The sequence below is a fragment of the Ceratotherium simum genome, chromosome 22, assembly GCF_057802395.1.
Source record: "Ceratotherium simum simum isolate JZ-2026a chromosome 22, ASM5780239v1, whole genome shotgun sequence".
Lineage (NCBI taxonomy): Eukaryota > Metazoa > Chordata > Mammalia > Perissodactyla > Rhinocerotidae > Ceratotherium > Ceratotherium simum.
The window spans coordinates 29,254,318-29,271,850 of NC_141921.1; positions in this window are offsets into that span (position 1 = coordinate 29,254,318).

Consider the following 17,533-nt stretch of genomic DNA (forward strand, 5'->3'; position numbering starts at 1 on the left):
TCACCCCCAGATGTAATTTTCTGAGCTCTTACTGTTCTCCTCACACTACCCCCTCCGATCTCAGAATACAATTCTGCCTTGGGGGAGCTTTCAGGAAAGAAGCCCAACTCCAACTGGTTTGATTAAGCTAAAGCAGACTCACTCTCCGTGGCTCATTCACACATTCATTCTTTTAATTACTACTCATTAAGCAGGCATTGTGCTAGATGCTGAGGGAGGTCCTCCAGGCCCTGAGCTGACAGGTCGTGTGCTGTCAAACCACACAACCAGAACTGAAATTGTCCCCTCGAGTCGTATGTTAGGGGGCAGGACAACCACAGACTCTCAGAAACAGAGCCAACTATCTCCTAAGAGCAGTGCCCAGGAGTCAGGCAACCGGGATGCTAGTTTTTAGGTATGTGACCCAAAGTGAATTTTTTTTTTCAGCTGTTAGAATCTGTTTCCTCCTCCGTAAACCAAAGAAATAGAAATCAGCTCTAATCCGCCAGAGCCACTGGGAAGACTTGTGTGAGCAATGCCTATAATTCGGTCTCATCGACTGTATTCTGAGGACAGAAACCTTCAGGTTTCAAAAAGCTCTCTCCTCTTAATCAATAAAATACGAAAACTGACGAGCTGGGTGCTTTTGGATAATTCACTGCGAATTCCAGTTTGGTTTTGTCGGCTGAGTGAGCCCTCAGCGCCCCCTGCAGGCAGGACCCTGCTACAGCTCAGAATGGACTAGAAAAAAGGGTGGATTGAAGGCTGCCCCAAACCATTTTCAGTTTATAGGAGTGTCAGGTTCCACGTCACCGCCTGAAGGTCCAAAAAAGAGGCCAGGCAACAGCTAAGTAAAGATCGTGTGGTTGCTGAGGATTCCCTTGCCAGGGGGAGGGGACCAGACCCCCAAAAGACCTCCCAGCTTGAATGCACTTCCCGTTGTTCTGGCTTACACCCTCATCTTACAGGCAGGAAGCCTGAGGGCAGAGAGAAGGCATTTGCCCAAGGTCCCCCAGAAAGTTGGCCACAGAGTGGAGACTAGGATCTTGGGGTCCAGGCCCGCAGTCCAGGGCCGCTTGCACGTTAAAAGGTTGCCCGAGGAGCCTTACATTTCCAGAAAGAACAACTCTCTTTGCTCTGGTGTTCTCCTCTCCTTCTTTCCCTCTCTCCTCTACTCCTAGAGGCCCCATACATCCCTTTCTCAGAAAATCACCCTAAGGCCTGTCCCTGGAGCAACGCCCCAAGGCCCTTGCCACCATCCTATCCCACCTCTTCCTACCCCCGAAAGACTTCCGTTCTCTTCCCCACCCCCCCTAAAAGCTGGACTTGGAATCAGACTGAGTTGAAGGTCCCAGTTCTAACGCTGTCTAGCTGTGTGAGCCTGGGCAAGTCAATTCACCTCTCTGAACCTCAGTTTCCTGCTGTGTAAAATTAGGCAATAAATTTGACCACAGGGCTGTTGTGACGATGAGAGCTAATGCATACAAATTCCTTAACAAGGTTTGATGCAGAGTAAGTGCTTAATAAGCTGTAATTGTTATTATTTATATTGTTACTGTTGTTCTTATTTTAATGTATTTAGCTCAGTGACTGGCAGATCAAGGGAGGTAGTTATAACCATTAATATTTAAAAGTTTGGAGCACGGAGCTTGGCATTTACCAGGAACTGAATAAACGGTGGGTAGTCTTCTTGCTTTTTTGACCCAAGGGCGCCCAGTAGATTTGCAGTCCAAAAGTCTCTCCCAAAGGAAACCAGCAGCGCTTACTTCTTTTTGCTCAGCAACAGGCTCCTCATACGTAAGCCTCAGCGGCCAATGAGCAGCTAAATGGGCGGGGTTCTCTGGCAGCCAATAGCAGCCCGCAGCGGCTCGCAGGCGAAGACCACATCAGTTTCCAGGCTGGTTAGGGAAGCTAAATGCGGATGCTGTTTGCGGGGCGGGGAGAGTCTCCAAATTCCCCTGGCTCTACCTATCAACGGGCTCTGATTGGTGCGGACCGTGGCGGCCCGCCCTTCCCTCCGCCCGGCCCCGCCTTCGTGGGAGGGGGCTGAGAGTACACCGTCAGGTTTCCATTTTTTTTTTTTTCTTCCTGTTTGCTTTTCTTCTTTTTAAACCGTTTGTTTTCGGTTTATGTTTTCCCCTTGCAAATTATGTGACACATATTATTGCAGAAAATTTGGAAAATACAGGAAAGTATAAAGGTAAAAAAGAAATAACCCGAAATTATATTTCCCCCCTTTGTGTTTTTTAATGTTTTTCGGGCTTTCTGCCCTAAGCTGGTATTACTCCTGTTCGTTTTTCTGTTGTTGTAAAAGCAAAAAACTGGAAGCGACCAAAATGCCCATCAAAGGAGACTGGTTACAATAATAAACAGATTGGTCCACACAGTGGAACATCACGCAGCAAAGAAACAGAAAGAGGTATCTCTACGTGCTCTATGTGAAATGAAAAGATGTGCAGGATTTAAAGTTAGGTTAAAACAACAAAACAAGTTGCACAATGATACATACAGAATGATCTCATAGATGTGTACGTGATAACACAGAGACAAAAGTCTGGGAAGACGTGCAGTTTGCCACAAACTCAAGTATCCAGTTACCTCTGAGGTGGAGGGGGAATAGGAAATTGTAAGACTCTTTATATACTTCTTTAATAATTGTTTGTTTAAAAGCCAAGATGTATTACATTTGTAACTTAAAAAAAATCCTTTTAAAGAGAGTAGGGGGGAAAAAACTCTTCAAAATCCTAATCCCACTACCAAGAGAGAACCAATGTTAACATGTGGGTTTTCATTTTTTGCATATATTTATTTTATTATATATATTGTATAATATATTACTATTATATATTTATTCTGTCTTTAACTTATGCTTATGTTTATAGTATGTAAATATATAGTTGTATAGCCTACTTTTTCCACTTAGATTTCATGATAATTTTCATAGTATTAAATATTCCTTAAACATAATTTTTTGAGAAATAATTGACATAAACATAGTATTTATTAGTTGCAGAATGTTCGTGTGTGATATAATTTGTTCTTTAATTCCTATGGCCGGAAATTTAGGGTTTTCTTTTACTATTATGCATTAAGATGAGATAAAACTCTTACGTAAAAAATACTGCATTGTATCCCTGATTAGTTCCTTAGGTTAAATTTCTAGAAGCAAATTCATGAGTTGAAGGCTATGAACCAATATATTTAAGACTCTTAATCCTAATTTTAAAAACTTTTTTTGTATGTGTGTGAAGATCGGCCCTGAGCTAACACCTGTGCCCATCTTCCTCTATTTCGTATGTGGGATGACACTACAGCATGGCTTGATGAGTGGTGCATAGGTCCACTCCTGGGACCTGAACCTGCAAACCTCGGGCCACCAAAGTGGAGTGCATGAACTTAACCACTACGCCACCGGGCTGGCCTCCTAATTGTAAAAGCTCTTAAAAGTTTATTTCTGTGAATATTATTGATGCCTGTCTTAGTTAGCTTGGAGTGCCATAAAAAAATACCATAGACTGGGTAGCTTAAACAACAGAAATTTATTTTGTCACAGTTCTGGAGGCTGGAAGTTCCAGATCAGAGTGCCAGCATGGTCGGGTTCTGTGAGACCTCTCTTCCTGGCTTGTAGACGGCTGCCTTCTTACTGTGTGCTAGCAAGTAAGCTCTCTGGCGTCTCTTCTTATATAAGGGCACGAATCCCATTATGAGGGCCCCACTTTCATGACTTCAGCTAAAGATAATTACCTCCCAAAGGCCCCATCTCCAAATGCCATCCTGCTGGGGGTTAGGGTTTCAACGTGTGGATTTGGTGGGGGCGGGGGCACAATTCAATCCATAGTAATGCCTAAGGTGGGCCTGGCGCTGTGCTTCGGGCAGGGGTACAGAGCTGAATAATGTCCAAAATCAAGTTGCCAGGGTCAAACAGGTGAGGAAGATAGAAGCAAATATAAATAGCTCAGATAAGCAAAGATACCTGAAAATAGTCTGACCGAGTCACATTGGACGTAAAACTCTTCATGGCTCCCATTGTCCAGGCTGTGTTTGGACATACCATGGGTCATATTTGGTTTGCTTGTAGATATTGCTCAGTCCTCTAGGTTTAACAAAAAATTTAATAAGTTGTTAAGATTTAAAAATTAGGAGATTTCATGTAAAATCCCCAGTTTATGAATTCTCTTAGAAAAGAGGAAGTTAACACTGGGTCTGCCTTCCTGGGGCCATTGATGGGAATAAGTAGTTGGGTTGTTTTCTCCAGTTGTCAGTTCCCATAACAATAATACGCAGAGCATTTGACTCTTGTATATTACCTGCCTGGCCTCTGTAGGAACCTGAGTTTGAAACCCTTGGACAGGGTCAAGATTCCTTAACATGGCATTCAAAGCCCTATGATGGTCCTGTGCCTTCTCTTTCACCTTTACTTCCTTCTACTCTTGCTCAAACATATCCTTGCTCAAGGTCAAAGTGTAAGGCAGTGGCAGAATGGGGATTAGAACCAGGGTTTCTGGGCCGGCCTGGTGGCTTAGTGGTTAAGTGCGCGTGCTCTGCTGCTGGCGGCCCGGGTTCGGACCCCGGGCACGCACCGACGCACCGCTTCTCCGGCCATGCTGAGGCCGCGTCCCACATACAGCAACTAGAAGGCTGTGCAACTATGACATACAACTATCTGCTGGGGCTTTGGGGGAAGAAAAATAAATAAATAAAATTATAAAAAAAAAAAAAAGAACCAGGGTTTCTCATCTCACTACCCAGGTTCTTTTATAATTTTATTTATTTATCCACCAAAGCCCCAGTAGATAGTTGTATGTCATAGCACATCCTTCTAGTTGCTGTAGGTGGGACGTGGCGTCAGCATGGCCAGGGAAGCGGTGCGTGGGTGCGCGCCCGGGAGACCAACGCAGGCCGCCAGCAGCGGAGCGTGTGCAATTAACCGCTAAGCCACGGGGCTGGCCCCCAGCTTCTTTTAACCTCATTTGATTTTTCACTCATTAACTTGAGGTGTTTATTTTTCTTGATAAGACTAGACCAAAGGCAGCCAATTTGCATACAACCAAATGGAATGTAATATCCATTGGTGGAAATTTTGCTGCCGGTTGTGTAATCTCATATATAGCTCTCACCAGCTTCTCACTCCCCTTGCTCACTCTGCTCTAGCTATACTGGCCACTTTGCTGTTCTTTGACCATGTTAAGCCACTCTTGTCTCAGGGCCTTTGCCTTTGCTATTAGACTTCAGCTTGGAATGCTCTGTATCTTCATAGCTCATGTTATTATATTCTTTAGGCCTATCCCTTATCAGCTCACTCTATAAGGTGACAAGCTTATCATATCACACTATATAAAATAGTTCACCTCCAGCCACTTTGTCCCCTTTCCCTGCTTTATTTTTCTTCTGCCTCACATATATACTGTTTATTTTTTGCCTCCTTCACATTATGGAAGCTCCATGAAGGCAGGACTTTGTGTTGTTTTCTGTTGTATTACCTGGCACATAGTTTGTTGTTGTTAGTGCCATCGAGTCGATTCCAACTCCTAGTGACCCTGTGTACAGCAGAGTGGAACCATACCTGGTCTTTTTGTGCCATCCTCTCACCTTCCAGTGCTATAGCAAACAATGCTTTGCTGCTACTCATAGGGTTTTCATGGCCAATTTTTTCTGAAGTGGCTGGCCAGGTCCTTCTTCCTAGTCTGTTTTAGTCTGGAAGCTCCACTGAAACCTGTCCACCACGGCTGACCCTGCTGGTATTTGAAATACCGGTGGCATAGCTTTTAACACCTCAGCAACACACAGCAGCCATAGTATGACAACTGACAGATGAGTGGTGTGGTTCCTTAATGGGGAAATGAACTTGGGTCGTGGCGGTGAGAGCACTGAATCTTAACCACTAAACTACCAGGGCTGGCTTTGGCACATAGTAGGCATTCAATAAATATTTGTTTTAATAATGAATAAATAAGTGAATTATATACTCCAAAAGAGTGCTACCTCTTTTTTATTTTTATTTTTTTGGTGAGGAAGATTGGCCCTGAGCTAACATCTGTGCCAATCTTCCTCTATTTTGTATGTGGGACACAACCACAATATGGCTTGATGAGCAGTGTGTAGGTCTGCGCCCGGGATTCAAACCAGCGAACCTCTGGCCACCAAAGCGGAGCACACTAACTTAACCACTGTGCCACTGGGCTGGCCCCAAAGAGTCCTACCTCTTTCACAGACCAGGTGATTTTCAATTCATTGTATCTTTCTCCCAAGAGTTAACTAGCTTTAGGTTTCTTGGGCTACAGATATGGAGAATGGGATGAGAAACTTAGAGGCACCAACTAGAAGAAAATGTCCAAGAACATCAGAAAACTGATGGCAATGCCAGAATCTTCTGGCCTCAGTCCATTTGGGATGATAGAGGAAGACACATTAGGCAAAGTAACCCTATGATCTGAGATAATAAGTCACTTTTGGCTCCTTATCAGACATGAAAGCATAGTGATTAGGGTTGATAAGAAACATTCAGAATAGATTTTATCAGAGTCTTTGAGTTAATGACCACAATAGGTCGACCATTCTTGAGACTGCCTGGCTCACAATCCCAGCTATGGAAACTATCCCATATACACAGGAGTGGGCCCCCAGCGGCTGGGACTGTACTATGACCATACCCTCCTGGCCCTGGCCCTTTAGACTAGATGGGATTGTCTGACCCAAGCTAGGCCTGAGTCTCTCCCAAGAATTGGAAATTTGCAAAGTAAACTCTTGTTAGAGGTGAGTCACAACTCTAAGAGGAGCTGTGTTAAAATGCAGATTTCTGGACCTTTCCTCAATATTCTGATTCATGAGATCTGGGGTACAGGCTAAAAATTTTCATTTTTAAAAAGCACCCCGGGGCCAGCCCCGTGGCTTAGCGGGTAAGTGCGTGTGCTCCGCTACTGGCAGCCCAGGTTCAGATCCCGGGCACGCACCGACGCACCACGTCTCCAGCCATGTTGAGGCCTTGTCCCACATACAGCAACTAGAAGGATGTGCAACTATGAGCTACACTATCTACTGGGGCTTTGGGGGGGAAAAAAAAAGGAGGAGGATTGGCAATAGATGATAGCTCAGAGCCAGTCTTCCTCAGCAAAAAAAAGAGGAGGATGAGCACGGATGTTAGCTCAGGGCTGATCTTCCTCACAAAAAAAGTAAATAAATAAATAAATAAATAAAAAGCACCCCAATGTTCAAAAATGGTGGAGTTAGGGAGCTAGAGGAATTGCTCCCTTCACTGAAACAACCACTAAACAACCACTAAGCTGGCAAAAATGGTCAGAATAAACTTTTTTGGAATACTGGAATCTAATCAAATATGTACAATAACCATGGGACTGCTTTACAAAGAAAGAGGCTCCTAAATTTCAGTATTTGGAGAAATCTTTGTCAGATCACTGGCCGATTGCTGGGTAGTGGAACAGAGACTTCAGTTACCACACATGACAAGGAATACCATCTTTGCAAAAATAGTTTGGAAAAGTCACTAAACAAATAGACAATTACAGACCACAACAGGTGATTACAGTTTAGTAAAGGGGGTGTGATGGTTAATTTTATGTGTCAACTTGATTGGGCCATGATGTGCCCAGACATTTGGTCAAACATTATTCTGGGTGTGTCTATGAGGGTGATTCTGGATGAGATTAACATTTGAATGGGTAGACTAGTAAAACAGATTGCCCTCCTTACTGTGAATGGGCCCCATCCAGTCATTGAAGGCCTGAATAGAACAAAGAGGCTGGGGGCCAGCCTGGTGGCACAGCAGTTAAGTGCACACACTCTGCTTTGGTGGCCTGGGGTTTGCAGGTTTGGATCCTGGGCGCGCACCAACACACTGCTTGTCAGGCCATGCTGTGGCGGTGTCCCATATGAAGTAGAGGAAGATGGGCATGGATGTTAGCTTAGGGCCAATCTTCCTCAGCAGAAAAGAGGAGGATTGGCATCTGATGTTAGCTCAGGGCTGATCTTCCTCACACACACACACAAAATAGAACAAAAAGGCTGACCCTCTCACCAATAAGAGGGAATTTTCTCCTGCCTAACTGCCTTGAGCTAGGACATAGATTTTCCCTGCCTTCAGACTTGGATGGGAACTACACCATCCTGGGTCTCCAGTTAGCCGACTGCAGATATTGAGACTTGTAAGCCCCCATAATTGCATGAGCCAATTACTTATAATAAATCTCTTTCTGTATATATATATATATATATACACATCCTACTAGTTCTGTTTCTCTGCTGAACCCTGACTAATACAGATTTTTGTACTGACAGTGGTTCTAGAAGAACAGAAATTTGAGGATGAGTTTTCTGAATTGATTCTGGGGTTTCTGGAATTGGCTCTCCACTCTGATTAGATTTAAAGATGCTTATGACCCTATTTCTAGTAGTAAAGAGAACACTGATAGTCCATGGTGTAATCTGGCAATAGGGATATGCAAAATATCAGCACTGGATACTCTTTTTTTTTAACTGAGGAAGCTTTGTCTTGAGCTAACATCCACTGCCAATCTTCCTCTTTTTGTATGTGAGCCGCTGCCGCAGCATGGCTACTAACAGAAGAGTGGTGTAGGTCTGCACCTGGTTACTGAACTTGGGCCTCTGAAGTGGAGCGTGCCAAACTTAACCACTAGGCCACTGGGGCTGGCCCAGCACTGGATACTCTTAACCAACTACTTATAAGAAGCAAGGATCTGGGTGACTGTGTATATGATACTTTTGAACATTTTTGTCAAAATAAGAAATACAATGACGGGCCGGCCCCGTGGCTTGGCAGTTAAGTGCGCGTGCTCCGCTGCCAGTGCCTGGGTTCGGATCCCGGGCGTGCACCGGCACACCGCTTGTCCGGCCATGCTGAGGCCGCGTCCCACATACAGCAACTAGAAGGATGTGCAGCTATGACATACAACTATCTACTGGGGCTTTGGGGGAAAAAATAAATAAATAAATAAAATTATAAAAAAAAAAAAAGAAAAGAAATACAATGAGATTGGCTGGTTGCTCCTAATGTCACTGGACAAAGTGGGGAAAGAAGAGGATGAGCTCTGTAATGCAAGTTAACACATGCCCTGGTACCTGGTATGCAGCTATTGAACTGGCAGATGCTTTTCTCTCCATACCTGTCAATAAGGACCACCAGAAGCAGTTCGCTTTCAGCTAGCGTGATGGCTAATTTTGTGTCAACTTGGCTGGACCATGGGGTGCCCAGATATTTGACTAAAAATCATTTCTAGCTGTGTGTGTAAGGGTGTTTCCAGATGAGATTAGCATTTACTCAGTAGACTGAGTAAAGCAGCTTGTCCTCCTCAGTGTGGGTGGGCATCATCTAATCCATTGAGGTTCCAAATAGAACAAAAGGTGGAGGAAGGGAGAATTTGCTTTCTCTGCCTATTTGAGGTGGGACATAGATCTTCTGCTCTTGGACTGGAATTTATACTACTGGTTTTCTTGGTTCTCAGGCCTTTGAACTCAGACTAGAACTACATCACTGGCTTTTCTGAGTCTCCAGTTTGCAGATGGCAGATCATGGGACTTCTCAGTCTCCATAATCACATGAGCCAATTCCTTAGAATCTCTCTGTCTCTCTGTCTTTGTCTCTGTCTCTCTCTGTCTCTCTGTCTGTCTCTCTCTCTCTATATATATATGTTCTGTTTCTCTGGAGAGCCCTGATTAATACATACAGCTGGCAAGGTCAGCAATATACTTCCACTGTCCCACCTCAGGAGTATATCAACTCTCTAACTCTATGTCAAAATTTAGTTAACAGGGAACTTGATCACTGTCTTAGTCCATTCAGGCTGCTATAACAAAGAACCATACTGGCTTATAAACAACAGAAATTTGGGACCAGCCCAGTGGCACAACAGTTAAGTGCATGCGCTCCACTTTGGTGGCCCAAGGGTTCACAAGTTCGGATCCCAAGTGTGCACCTACGCATCGCTTGTCAAGCTGTGCTGTGGCTGCGTGCCATATCAAGTAGAGGAAGATGGGCACAGATGTTAGCCCAGGGCCAATCTTCCTCAGCAAAAAAGAGGAAGATTGGCGTCGGTTGTTAGCTCAGGGCTTATCTTCCTCACACACAAAAATAATAAATAAATAAATAAATAAATAAATAAATAAATAAATAAACAACAGAAATTTATTTGTCACAGTTCTGAAGGCTAGAAGTCCAAAATCAGGGTGCCAGCATGAGCAGGTTCTGGTGAGATCCCTCTTCTGGATTGCAGACTGCTGGACTTCTCATTGTATCCTCACATGGTGGAAAGAGAGTGCGAGAGCTCTCTGGGGTCACTTTTGTAAAGGCCCTTTCATGAGGGCTCCACCCTCATGACCTAATTACCTCCCAAAGGCCCCAACTCCTAATACCATCGTGTTGAGAGTTAGGACTTCAACATATGAATTTTGGGGGGATACAAACATTCAGGCCATTGCAATCACCTTGCCCTTCTACAAGGTATCACACTTGTGGTATTATACGTGTGGCACATTACATTGATGACGTGTTGATTGGAGCTAGTGAGCAAGAAGTAGCAACTACTCCAGACTTATTGGTAAGACATTTGCATGTTAGAATGTGGGAAATAAATCTGACAAAAATTCAAGGGCCTTCTACCTCAGTGAAATTTCTAGGGATCCAGTGATGTGGGGCACATTGAGATATCCCGTCTAAGGTGAAGGAAAAGTTGTTGCATCTGTCCCCTCCTACAACCAAAAAAGGAGCACAATGCCTAGTGGGACTCTCTGGCGTTTGGAGGCAACATGTTCCTCATTTGGGTGTATTAATCCAGCCCATTTATCGAGCAACCTGAAAATCTGCTGGTTCTGAGTGGGGCTCAGAGCAAGAGAAGCCTCTGCGACAGGTCCAGGCTGCTGTGCAGGCTGCTCTGCCACTTGGGTCACTTGCCCCAGCAGATCCAATGGTGCCTGAAGTGTCAGTGGCAGATGGGGATGCTCTCTGGAGTCTTTGGCAGCCCCAATAGGTGAACCCCAGTGCAGGCCCTTAGGGTTTTGGAGCAAAGCCCTGCCATCCTCTGCAGACAACTACTCTGCTTCTGAGAAACAGCTCTTGGCCTGCTACTAGGCTTTAGAAGAAACTGAATGCTTAATCATGGCCAAGTTCCCACGTGACCTGAGCTGCTCATCATGAACTGAGTGTTTTATGGCTCATCAAGCTATAAAGTTGGGCATGCACAGCAGCGCTCCATCATCAAATGGAGGTGGTGTATATGTGACTGGGCCCGAGCAGGCCCTGAAGGCACAAGTTAGTTACATGAAGCGGCCCAAATGCCCCAGTCCGACTCCTGTTACACTGCCTTCTCTCTCCCAGCGTGCACCTGTGGCCTCTTGGGGAGTCCCTACAATCAGTTGACAGAGGAAGAGAAGACTCAGGTCTGGTTTACAGATGGTTCTGTACAATATGCAGGCCCCACCTGAAAGTGGACAGCTGCAGCACCATGGCCCCTTTCTGGGACATCCCTGAAGGACAGTGGGGAAGGGAGATCCTCCCAGTGGGCAGAAGTTCAAGTTGTGCACCTATTTGTTCACTTTTTTTGGAAAGAGAAATGGCTGGACATGCAATGATATAGCAGTTCGTGGGCTGTGGCCTGTGGTTTGGCTGGATGGTCAGGGACTTGGAAGGAACATGATTGGAAAATTGGTGACAAGAAAATTTGGGGAAGAGGTATGTGGATAGAGCTCTCTAAATGGGCAAAAAATGTGAAGATATTTGGGTCCCATGTGAATGCTCACCAAAGAGTGACCTCAGCAGAAGAAATGTTAATCAAGTGGACAGGATTGACCTATTATGTGGATACCAGTCAACCTTTCCCCAGCCACCCCTGTCATCACCCAATGGGCTCATCAACAAAGGGGCCACAGTGGCAGGGATGGGGGTTATACCTGGTCTCAGCAACATGGACTTCCACCCACTAAGGCCAACCTGGCTATGGCTACTGCTGAGTGCCCAGTCTGCCAGCAGTAAAGACCAACACTGAGCCCCTGATATGGCACCATTCCCCAGGGTGATCAGCCAGCTACCTGGTGCTGGGTTGATTACATTAGACCCCTTCCATCATGAAAGGAGCAGTGTTTGGTTCTTACTGGAATAGATACCCTGGATACAAATTTGCCTTCCTTGCATGCAACGCTTTTGCCAAAACCACCATCCGTGCACTTACAGAATGTGTTATGCACCATTTTAATGCTCTACACAGCATTTCTTCTGATCAAGGAACTCACTTCACAGCAAAGGAAGTATAGCAATGGGCCCACGTTCATGGAGTTCACTAGTCTTACAATGTTCCCTATCATCTTGAAGGAGTTGGCTTGATACAACAGTGGAATGTCTTTTGAAGACTCAGTTGTAGTGGGTGGCAATACCTTGTAGGGCTGGGGCAATGTTCTTCAGAAGGCTATATATGCTTGGAATCAGCATCTAAGATATGGTGCTGTTTCTCCCATAGCCAGGATTCACAGGTCCAGGAATCAAGAGGTGGAAACAAGAATAACACTGCTTACTATTACCCCTAGTGACCCACTAGCAAAATTTTGCTTTCTGTTCCTGTGTACTTATCATCTGCTGGCCTAGAGGTCTTAGTTCCAAAGGGAGGAATGCTTCCACGAGGAGACACAACAATAATTCCATTGAAGTGGAAGCTAAGACTGCTGCCTGACCATTTTTGACTCCTCATACCTCTGAATCAACAAGCAAAGAAGGGAGTTAATGTGATGGCTTGGGTGGTTGATCTCGACTACCAAGGGGAAATTGGACTACTACTCCGAAATGGAGGTAAGGAAGAGTATGTCTGGAATATAGGGGATCCCTTAGGGTGTCTCTTAGTATTATCATACCCTGTGTTAAGGTCAATGGAAAACTATAACAACTCCATCCAGCAGGACTGCTAATGGCCCAGATCCTTTAGGAATGAAGGTTTGGGTCAACCTACCAGGAAAGAACCACAACCAGCTGAGGTGCTTGATGGCTTCCCTTTGAAGCAAAGGGAATAGGGGATGGGTAGTAGAAGAAGGTAGTTATGAATACCAGCTACAACCATGTGATCAGTTACAGAAATAAGGACTGTAATTGGCATAAATATTTCCTCCTTGTTTTGTTATGGATATGTTTGTGTGTGTGTGCATACACACACAGACACAAATATATATTTATATATATGTAGCAAGATACATATATATAAATCATGTTTTATATATATATAAATCATGTTTTATACATATATATAAATCATGTTTTATATATATATACATATATATACACACACATATATATACACATATATATATACACACACACATATATATATACACATATATATATACACACACATATATATATACACATATATATACACATATATATATACATATATACACATATATATATACACACACACACATATATATATATATATATGTGTATATATATATATATATATATCTTCTCACTTCTGCAATTTCCAAACAGCACAGAGGCTGGGTCTGCAGACCGATCTAGTGTCAAGAATATATAAAGAATTCTTAAAACTCAACAAGAAAAAGACAAACAATCTGATTCAAAATAGGCAAAGGACTTGAACAGATATCCCTTAAAAGAAGATATACAAATGCCCAATAAGCACACAAAAAGATGCCCAATATCATTAGCCATCAGGGAAATGCAAATCAAAACCACAATGAGATACCACTTTACAACCACTAGGATAGCTAGAATCAAAAAGTCAGATGAATGATTTCACTCATATGTGAAAGATGAACTAACACATGGACAGAGAGAATAGTTTGGTGGTTACCAGGGGGAAGGGGGTTGGGGAGCGGGCACAGGGGTGAAGGGGCGCAATTATATGGTGACTGACAAATAATAATGTACAACTGAAATTTCACAATGTCATAAACTGTTATCACATCAATAATAATAAAGATATGTATATATAAAAAGTCAGAAGTGTTGGCGAGGATATGGAGAAACTGGAACTCTTGTACATCGCTGATGGGAATGCAAAATGCTACCGCTGCTGTGGAAAAACAGTTTGGCAGTTTCTCAATAAGCTAAATATAGAATTGCCATATGACTCAGCAATTCCACTCCTAGGTATGTATCCAAAAGAACTGAAAACAGGTGTCCAGACAAATACTTGCACATGAATGTTTTTAGCAGCACTTTTCACAATAGCCAAAAGGTAGAAACAAGCCAAATGTCAATCTATTGATGAATGGATAACCGGAAGTGATATATCCACACAATGGAATATTATTCTGCCATAAAAAGGGAATGAACATGCTACATGGATGAACCTTGAAAACATTATGCTAAGTGAAAGAAGCCAGATACAAATGGTCACATATTGTATGATTCCATTTATATGAAATACTTAGAAGAGGCAAGTCCATAGAGATAGAAAGCAGACTAATAGTTGGATGGAGAGAGGAATGGAAAGTGACTGCTTAATGGGTATGGAATTTTGGGGGTGATAAAAATGTCTCAAACTACTAGAGGTGATTTTTGTACAACAGTGAATATACTGAATGCCACGGAATTTTACACTTTAAATGGTTAATGATTAATTTTATATTATGTGAATTTTACCTCACTTAAAAAAGAATGGTGAGAAAGGAGAAATCTGTGGAATCTGCTAATTGTGTGGTTGTGCTAGGTGGCACCAAGTGAAGCAGTGGCATGTGTCCCCATGCTTCTTTCTTCCTTTGCCTGCTTCCAAGCTTTTTGTTCCTTTCCAGTGCTTGAAGTTAAAGATTCCTGGACGTAGAGTACAAGCGGTTTAGGTGTTTTATGCTCTAATAAAGGACTGTACCTAAAAAGAAGAAGGAAAGGAAGGAGAGAGGGAGAGAGGATGGAAAGAAGGAAAGAGCAAGGAAGGATTGAGGAGTGGGACACAGTGATTAAGCTGCAAGTGGCCAACCCAGCCCTTGGAAGATTGGTAGAACCTCCAATTGCACTACCTCTTCCTCACCCATCATTCCCACCATGCTGCAAATGGACAGGCTGAACTATTGTTAATTCCCTATTAACCCATGGTCTCTCTCACTGCCAGCCTTCTTCAAATGCTGTCACTCAGCCTTGAATGCCACCCCCTACCTTCTACCTGGCCACTGTTAGACCTCTTCCACCATGAGGTCCCTTTGAGCCCCAGGTCTGGGTGAAGTGCCTGCCCCGTGTCCTCCCCCAGCATTCTGTGCTCACCCCTATTAGAACACTTCCCACATTGTTGTTTGACCACTTGTCTTTCCAATAGGCTGTGGGTCCCGTAAGGAGAGGAGCTGTGATTATTTCCAAGTGCCCAGCATGTAGTAAATGCTAAATATAATTTCTAATAAATACATTAAAAAAATCTGAAAATGGAATATGTAGGATATGCAGCAGTACATATTCAAGAATAGTGGAATGACTCAGGGTTCTCTTTGTGGGAATTAGACAAAAGGTGACTCTTTTTCAGAACAGATGCCACCCCTAAACTAGAGTATGCTGCTTGGTGAGCAGAGTGTGGGCTGAATTTCAGTCCTCTTTGGCCCCTTCAGTTAGGTGTCCTTATGCGCTAAACAACCTGCCCAACCATGTACAGAGGATCTGGAAGGATTTTTTTTTTTTTTTTAAAGATTTATTTATTTTCACCCCAAAGCCCCAGCAGATAGTTGTATGTCATAGTTGCACAGCTTTCTAGTTGCCGTATGTGGGACGCGGCCTCAGCATAGCCGGAGAAGCGGTGCGTCGGTGTGCGCCCGGGATCCAAACCCGGGCCGCCAGCATCAGAGAGCACGCACTTAACCGCTAAGCCACAGGGCCGGCCCTGGAAGGATGTTTTACACCAGTGGTTCTCAACTCTGGCCACATATTGGAAAAACCTGGAGAGCTTTTTGAAAATACCCGTTCTCAGGTCCCAATCTCAGATTTGGATTTAATTGGTCCTGAGGGATTGGCTTAATTTTAAAGCTCCCCAGGTATTTCTTTCTTTTTTTTTTTTTTTTAAAGATTTTATTTTTTTCCCCGCAAAGCCCCAGTAGATAGTTGTATGTCATAGCTGCACATCCTTCTAGTTGCTGTATGTGGGACTCGGCCTCAGGATGGACGGAGAAGTGGTGCCTCGATCCGCACCCAGGATCCGAACCCGGGCCACCAGCATCGCAGCGCGCGCACTTAACCACCAAGCCACAGGGCCGGCCTCTCCAGGTATTTCAATGTGCAGCCTGGGGAGAGAACTACAATTTTAGACTTATTGATGTGAAAATCTCAAACTAGGCTCTATTGCAAACATGTGTTTACGTCATAGAGGCATGCACTGACATGCTGATGGGGTTCATGTCGCAGCCAAAATGCTAACACCAATGCCAACCACTGGTACTTCCACATTTACTGCCTGTAGCCTTCGCCTTTACCACCCATTCTCAGATGTCCAGGCACATCTCCCACTCAACCTGTCCCACATTGAGGAGGAGCTAATAGGCAGCTGAACCACTCCACTGGTTCAGCAACTGCAGCTCAAGACTGTAGGAGCAGGAGCTCTGAAGTCAAGTCCTTGCTCAGCACAAAGCTGCTTGTGTGACCTTGATAAAGTTACTTCACAATTCCCTGCTTCAGTTACTTTGGCTATAAAATTAAACTAATGGTATGGACCTATTTGCCAGAAATATGAGATTTAACGAGCAAGTAATTGTAAAGGGCTGCATAAATATAAATTGTTGTGCAATTGTTAAATCACTTCATTGTGTAAAGTTCCATAGAAATCTCAAAAAAAGCGCACCCCAATGATTCTGACACGGATAGTCAGGAAGCTGCTTAGATAGATCTACTCCTGAAGTTTTCAGAGCTACTCTGGGCCCTGCCTTTCCTGAGTTTTGTTTGTTCAAATCTTCTTGAGATTCTGAGACAATAGCCCTTGTTCTTCCAACAAATTTCTCTGTTTCTCCTCCTTAAGCCAGCCACTGGCTTATTCTGGCTTCTGTTACTTGTAAACGAAAAGAGTTTTAACTAGTGCCATAAACCAGTGTAGCATTTTCCAAATTGTATTCTGTGGAATGCTATGTTCTAAAATGTTAACATGTTTTGTGCAAGAATAATTCTTAACATATTTTTATTTTTAAATCCTAAAATAGTATTCATATTAAGAACTATATTAAATATGTATAGTTATTCTTATTATACTTAATAATCTGCCTTTATACAAGTGTTCTATGTGCAAGGATGCCAGCAAATTTCATGAGAAAATACTTGTAAGACAGTGGCCCTCAAACTCCGGGGCACATCAGAATCACCAATCACCTGGGGGAGCTTGTTAAAACAGATTGCTGAGTCCCTACCCTCAGTTTCAGCAGGTCTGTGATGGGGCCTGAGAATTTGCATTTCTAACAAGTTCCCAGGTGCTGCTGCTGCTGGTGGCTTATGGACACTTTAAGAACCCCTGCTGTAGTATTTTTCAAATTCTAAGAACCACCTGGGGTGCTTCCAGGTCCCAGGTGAATTTTTTTTTTTTTTTTTTGGTGAGGAAGATTGGCCCTGAGCTAACATTTGTGC